This window comes from Carettochelys insculpta, chromosome 1 (genome assembly GCF_033958435.1).
Source record: "Carettochelys insculpta isolate YL-2023 chromosome 1, ASM3395843v1, whole genome shotgun sequence".
Taxonomy (NCBI): Eukaryota; Metazoa; Chordata; order Testudines; family Carettochelyidae; genus Carettochelys; species Carettochelys insculpta.
The window spans coordinates 135,759,362-135,769,708 of NC_134137.1; positions in this window are offsets into that span (position 1 = coordinate 135,759,362).

The following is a 10,347-nucleotide window of genomic DNA, read 5'->3' on the forward strand; positions in this document are numbered from 1 at the left end:
ATGAGGGTGCAGTGGGTATATGTTCCCCATGCACTGGGAAGCTGCTAAAAGCATTGTTTGTGGAGCAATAGCTCTGTGCATTCTTGCTGGAGCAACACGGTTCCCACCTCACCCTCACCCTAGGTCTTTGCACAAGCAATGTGATTGGGCAGAAACTGTACAAATATGTGCGCACTGAATAAGGAACTACACAGAGGAGCATCACTACACTCTAAAGAACTAACAGCCAATCAACATTAACAGAAAGAACAAATGAACAGCAGCAACAAAATCTTCTGCTTTGGAGAAACAATGACAGTTTCATTGCTTTATGCAAAAAGCAGTCAAGTAGCACTTTAAAGACTAGCAAAATAGTTTATTAGGTGAGCTTTCGTGGGACAGACCCAAAGAAGAAGTGGGTCTGTCCCACGAAAGCTCACCTAATAAACTATTTTGCTAGTCTTTAAAGTGCTACTTGACTGCTTTTTGTTTTGATAGTGTATAGGCTAGCACGGCTTCCTCTCTGTTGCTTTATGCAGTATTGTTGTACCCATTTTGGCCCCAGGATAAAAGAGAGACAAGGGGAATGTGAGAGTTAATGCTATTTCTCTTGTGTGCACAATAGTTTTAATGACATACTGCTTCTTGAATAATACTACATATATTTTTCTTCAGCTTTAGACATTTTCAAACTGTAATTTGTTTTCAGTTGTGTATGCTAACTCTGATTCTGATGCCAGGATGGCCCAGTCTTAACTAGCTGTTCCATCATTTGCAGTCTTTAGTCCACTACCTATGGTTACAGGCTTTCAAAAAAGTTTTTCCTTTAAAATCCTGGACCTGGCTTTTCTGCTAAGACTGTCAAAAAGAGTATCTGTCACAGTACAGGCTGGCTCTTTACAAGTTTTCTACAAGATCTCGTGATCGATATTGACTACAGTTAGATGAAAGTAACTGTATTATCCCACATTTTACAGCCAGGCAGCCTATCAAGTATTAAAAATGTATAAATTCGTAGAAGTTGATTAAATACACACTTTTAGTTTTATAAGGACATTTAATCCTGGCTTGTACGTAGTTTTGTATTGATATGTCTGTTATTCTGCAACAATACAGTCATATATGTGAGTGCAATTATATTGACATTAAGTTTTCTTATACTGGGAATGCTTATTAATTTCAGGAAGGACAATGAGCTATCCCAGGGCAAGTCCACACTAGACCTGAAAGTCAATCCTAGATATGCAATTCTAGCTATGACAATTACGTAGGTGGAATTGACGTATCTAAGATCGACTTATCAGGCTGTCCTCACAGAGGGAGGTCGATAGGAGAATGAGGAGTACCAGGGTTGACTGTCAGGTCTTGATGGTTCAATTTAGTGCATCCCCACTAAGCGTACTAAATGGAACCCCAGAAGATCGACCCTGATCAGGGCAACCTTCCAGTAAGAGTACACATACCCCAGAATCAGATGTGTAAGACCACTTTATACCAGGATCATGTGCATACACATAAAGGTGGGGCTGTTTCACTTTATCTACATCAATATATTGCAGTACAAGTTTTGTGTGTAGATAGACCATTGATTAAAACCAATATGAAAGCCTTAAAAATAGCTGTATCCGTTCAAGTCATCTGTCCAGTAGGTGGCAGGAGTGAATCACTAGTATAGTCTGCAAGCACTCTAGAATCTGTACGTGCTCAGGTTTATTATGGATTGCTTTACTGGCAGTTGAATACTCATGACATGAAATTGTTGTACAGCATGAAGTTTCACTGTTCTGTATGGTGCCCACAAGCACCATGCTTTTCTGGGTGTATTTATGTCACTAGCGAAGGAACGTAAGTGAGGTATTAGCTTTAAGCTAGTTATGTGCTTAAGTGTCTTCCTGAATCAGGGCCCAGGAGATGTAAGATGGAGCATGACAGTTCCCAATATTGTACAGGCCTTTATAAAATTAACAATAATTTTTGGATCCAGTACTCAGTATCATTAATGGGACTGATGTATCTGCATAAATGCAGGGGAACATAAATCCCATATGCAGTGTGAACTACAGAATCTATTAAGAAGTCCCTGCCACATGGGACACAGGTACATCCTCACTCACTTAATTGAGGCCTGGTCTACACTAAATGAGCAGCATGGTTCCCACCTCACCCTCACAATAGGTCTTTGCACAAGGCATGTAATAGGGCAGAAGCTGTACAAATACATACTCACTGAACAGAGGAGGGTATTGTTTAATCTATGTCACCTGTGTGATGAAGTCAATGTACCTACCTCTGTGTTTTCTTGAGTGCAGTCAGGTTGGCTGGAGCTGCTCCCACATCTATGTTGGCTACTCTTCTCATCTTGGTGGAGTAGCAGTGTCCGCAAGAGATTGCTAGGAGATTGATTTATCGCGTCGATCTCCGATGTAGTGGAGACAGACCCTGAGACTACACAATTGCCGATAACTTAACCAATTGTTTTACTGAAATGTTACTAACAATAATTCTCTGACCAGCTGTATCCCACCATCTTAATTAATCGTCAACTAGAAAAATTAATTGTACAGCAGACAGAAAAAAAATTAAAGAACCAGAGAGATCGTTGAGATTAGGGATCATAAAGAAAAAAGCAGAAAAGAAAAGAGGGTTTCACAGTCACCTGTATTGATAAATAGTCTCAGTGGGGCACAGATGTTTTTCTGTAGATTCACAAATAACAAGCAGTCCTGTGGCACCGTACAGACAAGGAAATTTGTTAGGGTCATGAATTTTTGTGGGTAAAACCCACTTTGTCTATTGATAACTGAGTTTTTGCCAGACAGAAAGCAATCAAACTAAGTTTTCTTTAAACATCCTAGGATCTTTTCTTTTCCTAGAGGTGTTAGATAATTATTCTTCCCAATAGCATAATGTATATGGCCTTATTTCAGTGTGAATGGTTTGGAATATGAGGATGTGACCATACACTTCCCTACTTATGACTCCCCTTGCTGCTTAGTGAAAGAACAAAGTGCCAGGCTGTCACCCTGAGAGAAGGCAGATTCTGATTTTGATTGTTTTTTTTTCTCATTTTTGTTTTTGTTTGTTTTGTTTTTTAATCCCCTGTAACTAGTTAAATGATAAGAATATACGTAAATTCTTAATATAGAGACCTTTACTGGCAAGCTGAGTACGTAGCAGGGTTACCATATTTGAACTTTCAAAAAAGAAGAAACCTCCGAGAGAGTATGTCTGTGTGAGCATCTATCAACTCACATTGTATTAATGGATTATACATGTGAGCTGGTTGATACTGGCACAGATACACTCCTTCCCCTGGGGCTCCCTTTTTTTGAAAGTTCAGATATGGTAACCCTATGTGAGCCGATGCCCAGGTGCCAGCTAAGGGGCTGGTGGGGCAAAGGGGGTGATGCCACACCAGCAGCTATGCTAAGCAGCCAGGGCAGGCTGGATTCTTTGGTTTGCGTTTAGTTCGGGTACAGCAGCAAGAAGAAAATTACACTTAGAGAGGCTTTAACAGTTACTTTTTATTTATACAAAGATGGAAACAATTTAACTAAGACAGGTGATCAAAGTACCACAATTGTGAATCTTTGTTTATAACTTTACTAACAGTTAATAGGAAACCGCTGGCAGCGATTTCACAACAGAAGCGGCTGCCGCGTGTAAAAGGGGGTTTTAAACCAACCGCTCAATTATGAATGAAACCAAGATGGCCGCCGAGTGAGTGACAGGATAATGATTTTTCTCATGGTTACTAATGTTTACAGAAGGTAATTGCTGACCGCAGCTCGCCAGTTAAGGTAACATAAGGACCCCCTGTGGTTTGATAGACAAGATAATGATTTTCTACAGTTCTATGTAAAAGATAGTGGCAGATGGCAGTGTTCTAATAGATCAAAGGGGTAAACGAGTTTTAAAGATAAGGTAAGGGCTTCCTGGGTTTGAGTGACAGGCTAATGGTTTTTAGCAGTTTATAGCCCAAAACAGTTAGTACCCGTGGGTTTTAAAGGGCAAACAACACAATTTAACTTAAGAAAAGTTTTAGACAAACTAGCTAGCTTAAACGAATACAAGTAATGTGTACACAAGAAAGGCACGTTGCAGGTGCGATTTTCACCCCTGCCTCTTAGACCTGGTGGAACCAGAGTTTTTCCCTCAATTCCTATAGGAAAGAAGTGTAATACAGGTGTAATTCTTACCCCTGCCTCCTAGATCTGGTGTGACCCAGAATCTTTCTCTCAATCCCTCGGGAAGAAGTAGATACGAACCAGGCGTCCCCAGTCTCAGGAGTTAATTCCAGACCTGGCCAGCAGGTGTAGGTGATTGAAACTCAAAGGGGGGTGGGCTGCCAAACCCCTTTTTACCCCTTTTGTCACGTAGGCTTCTTCCTGGTCTCAAGTGGCCAATCGGGAGGAATGTGTTTTGAACCCTGGGTTTCCCAGGGAAGGTGCAAGGCTCAATTTGCACCTGTGAATTGTGGACAATTGGGCACCTTTGGAGGTGATGGGCGGAGGTTCCCTGTTCTTCCTGGGGAAGTGATCAGGCATGTCAATCACCGAGATCAGCCAGAAGGGCGGCCATTAGCTAGCCCATTCACTGTCTGGTTTTTGTGTATAGTAGAGAGGCTGGGCGAGACAGCACACCTGCGTTCCCAGGACATCAAAGGCTACCTGTCTCCCTTGCTTGTTTCTCTCTCTGTCTCTCCCAGTGGGGGGGAGAAGAAGAAAAGGCCAAATGGGGGGTTCATGTCTGGCTACACCCTAATATCTATATCCTAACACTCCATCCCTTTCTTTTTCAGTGGGAATCCTCTTACCCATGTATCCTTGGAAAAGCATATCGTGACACATTTCCTGAGAGGGTCAGGCATCAAGGTGGAATGTGTTGCTATTCCATCTATCCCAATGTCCTTGTGTAGTACAGTATGCTGTGTCTTTTCTTATAAGGACATATTACACCTACCCCTACTGGGTTACATACTTCCCTTTATATGGGCTCAAGAAGTATGGGTCCAGGTTGTCTGGTAGCCTGGGTGGGCAGAGGGCTTACTACACTTGTAGGTTATAATTGGTAGTTGTTCTTTAGAGGTAGTGCCCCTTTGATTGCTTCCATAGGCAATGTTGCACAAGTATATTTTAACATCACTTGGGAGAATTTATTTTAAGTGTGTCCACTTGGTAGAAGTTGCATTGTATTGCCCCTGCAGGTTTCACATGCTTTTGTTGTATCATGAACCCATTGAATGTCCACAGAGAAATGGGGAGTTGTCCAAACCAACATAACCAGTTGGTGTGAAATCAGGCAGTACGCACTGGTTCGCTTAGTCACAGCAATAAGTTTCACAGTTACATTTATGCACCGAAGTCCTGATGGAAGCGTGCAAATATGTGTAATTTTTCCAGATGCTGGTGCACTTCTACTCCCAAATGCTATCTTGCAGAATTGTATACGCTCCCAGAAGAACACGCCATACCCCAGGTACATTACACGCAGTTGCAACAGACCATTGGCTGTGCTCCTCCATGGCCATTGGGGAGGAGCACACACAAATACCGTCTCTGGATAAACTACTATTTAACTGAATTATTGTCCAGTTTACACTGTTCCAAACCCAGCCCCCAGCCTCTTTCTTTCCCAGTTGTTCCCCTTCTCCTTATTCTCATAGGAAAGTCCATTTCAATGTACCCCAGTAACAACTACATGAGTACCCCAGGTGAGCATTTTGCATTCCCTTACACATCCTCCCAGGCTAGTAACAGAGAGAAAGCCATGCTCATCTATATACGATCAAAACAAAAAAGCAGTAAAGTATCAATTTAAAGACTAACAAAATAATTTATTAGGTGAGCTTTCGTGGAACAGACCCACTCCTTCAGACCATAGCCATACTAGAACAGACTCAATATTTAAGGCACAGAGAACCAAAAATAGTAATCAAGGTTGACAAATCAGAAAAAAAAATGATCAAGGTGAACAAATCAGAGAGTAGAGGGCTGGGGGGTGGGGGGAGTGAAGAATTAGTTTAAGCCAAGTATGCAAAAGAGCCCCTATAATGACCCAGAAAATTCACATCCCGGTTCGAGCTATCCACTGCCCATGCCATGAGGTTTTCTGCTAATTGAAATACAGCAATGTGAACAACAAGACAACACAAAACAAACACAAGACACAGCCTTTCTTGTGACACTAAAGCCATGGTATTCTGGGTTGCTGTTTAGCTGGCACCAGCTGCTTTGTAGGTTGTCTCAAAAGCAAAAGAAACATTTCCCAGATCCCTGGAGGGGACAGCTTATTGCTTAGTAATACCACTTCCTTTTAACAATCTCTTTGCTAATTGTAGGAAAAACAGAAGAATTACCTCCACACTGACCTAGTTTTGTTCTGTAGGCAGGGTAATGAATTATCCCACTGTTTACTTTTGAACTTCATGAGGTGATGTTCCTTAGTTTCTCCCCCTGTACACCAGAGCATAGCTCTAATAGGTTTGTCTCCTGTGCCTCTCTTTCTGGGTGTCATGCATATAAGCAAACCCCTTTGGGATTTATTTCTGCAAATGCTACTTGCAACACTTCACTCACTTTCTTTGAAGTACTTGTGCCTACAGTTAGTTTTTTAAGACAGTGAATATACCCTGTAATAATTTAGCCACCAGCTGCAATTTCTGCCTCAGAGCTGCCTTAACCTATGCTGTCTTTACCATGAGATTGTTCAAAAAGGCAATAAAGCATTTGTTTCCATGGTCACCAGTTTTCCCTCTGTTTATTTATCCATAAATTTTGTTATGGGCACCAAGGCATGTGTGGCTGTGCCCCACCAATAGAAGCACATGATGCCCACTGTGGCTACATCTACACTAGAACTAACATCATATATGCCATCATGTGCCAACAATGCCCAGATTCTCTGTATATTGGACAGACTTCAAACTCTCTCAGACAAAGAGTTAATGGGCATAAAACAGACATCAAAACATTCCTGATCCACAAACCAGTTAGTCTACATTTTAATGGAGTGGGCCATTCTGTTAATGACTTAGGAGTTTGCGTCTTATTGAAGAAGAATTTTCAGTCTGCTTTAGAAAGAGAAGCTGCTGAACTCTCTTTCATATTCAAATTCGACACATTAACACTTGGTTTGAACTGGGATGCAAATTTTCTGGGACATTATAGGGGCTCTTTGGTGTACTCGGCTTAATCTAATTCTTGACCCCTCCCCCGCCTCTCTACTCTCTGATTTGCTCACCTTGATCATTTTTTTCTGATTTGTCCACCTTGATTACTGTTTTTGGTTCTCTGTGCCTTAAATATTGAGTCTGTTCTGGTCTGGCTATGGTCTGAAGAAGTGGGTCTGTCCCACGAAAGCTCATCCCCTAATAAATTAGTTTGTTAGTCTTTAAAGTGCTACTTGTCTGCTTTTTTGTTTTGACACTATATAAACTAGCATGGCTCCCTCTCTGTTACTGTTCTGTCGACAGAGTACGTCTAAGCACAAAAACAGATCGACGGAACGGGTGACTGGAAGCTCTGCAAACAGGGCTGCCCAGTGAACCAGAAGCCTTGACTGTCGACAGAAGTGTCTACACTGGACTTTTGCTGACAGCAGCATTATTCCTCAAATTTTTGAGGGATAATTCTGTCAAGACAAATGCGGAGCTCTGTGGAGACTCTGTCGACACAACGTTTTATGTGTGTATGTAAGTGGGGGAACGGTCCTGCTATTGTGGGGAACTTTCCTGGCTTCTATACTACCCTGGTGAAGTGGACCAGTGAAAGGCTCTGAGTCCTTGCTCCCACTCCCTTTACCCAATGGCCTCCCTGACCCTGAGGGCTTCCCTTGAAATCCCAACAAGTTTGGGCACAGGTTTCCTGGGGCTGAACACCAACCTCATGGTCACTTAGGGCAAGGGCTGGGGTATCCCCACTCCGGGGTGCTCCCTCTTCACAGTGGACACTTTCCAGAGCCACTGATCACCTCATACAGTTCAAATCGAACACAATTTATTACACAGCAACTGAATGAAAGAGAAGGGAATAAGGAAAAATGAGAAAGGTTAAAAGGGAACACACAGCCCTGCTCTGTGGCACGGGAACATCACAACCAGCAGTGTGCTGAGCGTCAGCACAGTTCACAGTCTGTTCCTCGTAAGTCCCAGGGCTCTCTCTCAGGCCCTGGCTGTGCTGCAGGGGTACGGCTGCAGGTTGAACATGCTTGCTCAGGCAGTGACCACAGGGTTTCAGGCTGTAAGTGAGAGGACCCTTCTCCCAGCAGGAGTTACAATCCCTCTCCAAGCCTGGCCTTCGAGGTCTCCCAGCTGTGGTGTCTCCCTGCCCATAGCCTCTCCCTCCCTTTTGCCGGTCCCAGCTGTGCTGCTCCACGCCCAGCTGCAGACTATGTTGTGTTGCCAGCCTCCAGCTCCTTGCATTGCTTCTCTGACCCTTTGGCTCTCTGGTCACTGCAGGTCTGCTTCTTAGCACGGGATCGACGTTCTTTGGGCTGCAGGGGCCTCTGGTTCTCTCATTGCAGGTCTGCCTCCCCACACAGCTGCACTCCTGGCTGCTCTTCTTAGCCCTCTCTCCTCTTCTCCAAGAGGCCCAGCCAAAACCCAGCTCACTCGGAGGAGGGGCCCTGGCCTCCTAATTCTCTCATTGGCCTGTCCAACCTGTCAGTCTGGCTGACCTGGAGTGTTGGCCTGTTTCCATTGTCCCTGGGGACTGTCTGTCTCCAGGCCCTGGCTTCTTGTGGACCCTTCTCCTTTAAGTACTGGGAGCTAGCCAGCCAAAACCTCCACTGAGTTTTAGTAAGGGACCAACAGCCCCCTTACGTGTAGACACTCCCTGATTTACGTCAACAGACGGCCACTTCTGCTAGCAAAACTCTCTAGTGTAGACACAGCCTGCAGGCACTCTACTACTCAGGTGGGCAGCATCTGAATCTCTCCTGGGCAGCCACTCATGCACTCAGCTTACAAGGAACGCTCAGTATCTTTTACTCCAAAAACTTCCAGTAGAATACAGACGACCTCAGTCATGCTTTGTCCAAAAACATTTTTTTCACGAGTATCCAAAGTACCTTCCACTAAAACTTTGGAGGAAAAAAAGGCAGAAAAAGCAGAAGGGAAAGCAGTCAATTAATCCTGTGAGGCCAGTTAAAAGCATATACTAACAGCAGAAAATTAAGAAAAAAAAGAAGAGTTCTGAGACAAGAGTAGGACACCCTGGGTTGAAACAGTTGGGAACTCTCCTCTCCAGGTTTTTATCCTGAAGCTGGGAGTAGACTGGGTGCCATCACATGATCCTGCAAACTCTGCCCTTTTTCACTTTGAAACTTTTTTCTCCACACCCCTTCGATCAAGTCCCCATTCCCGTCTCTTAATGTGGTCTGCGTTAATTCTGCTTTTCACTCTAAATTCTGTTGTGCCAAGTTATCTTTAATCACTCCCAGCTCTAATTTAAAATCCTCCAGTAGACTTCTCTGAATTATCACCAAACTTGAAAGATTATTAGTCTCTTCTCACAGTGCTGCCTTTTTTCTCAAACCTCTTACAAAGGAACTTAAGTTCCTCCTTTCCCTGAAAGGCGTCCTATCCCCCTGAGCATGGACCACCTCCCACTATCCATTTATCGAGGAAGGTGGGCTCATCATCCAGCCCCCATCACTCTGGGTCTCCTAACACTGCCCCCTTTTCATTTTTAATCTCATGCCAGGTTAACCCCTGTACCTGGCATGTGCCTTGATTCTTCCCAATCCACTTATCCCAACAAATATGTTACCCCAGATTGCCAGAACCACCATCATGAGAGTCCGCCTTACCCCCTCCAAGCATCTATATAGGTTGTTGGGGAGGGGGACTCATCTGGCCCCAGAGTTCAGAGATGGCTCTGGGTGAGACCACTTTCCACCTGGGGCTGGGGCTGGGGTGGGGGAATGGCACTCTGCTTGCTACACAATCTGAGCTCTAGCTCTGGTGTCACTGCCTTGCCCACCAACCACTGCTCCACTGGCCATTCAGCCAACTGCTCCCATTACACTGGCTGATCCACCAGCCACAACTCCACTCGCTGGCTGCTGCTCTGTTCTGCCATCTGTCCTGTGAGCAGCCGTTCTGTTCCCCCAGCTGCCACTCTTCTCCAACTGCCCACCAGCTGCAGTTCCACTCTGCCAGCCACCATGCACATAGTCACCTTCTGCTGCCACCTGCATCCCTGCTGTGATCAGTCTGTTGAGTGATGTCAACCCTCAGCTTTCAGTGACTTCAGCTAATGTGGGGACTTAGCTGCTGAAGCAAGTTGGGCAGAAACATTCTCTCTCCCACAAGTGGTTTCAGCAAGAGTAACCACTTAACAAGAGACTGGTGCTATTTGGAAGCCA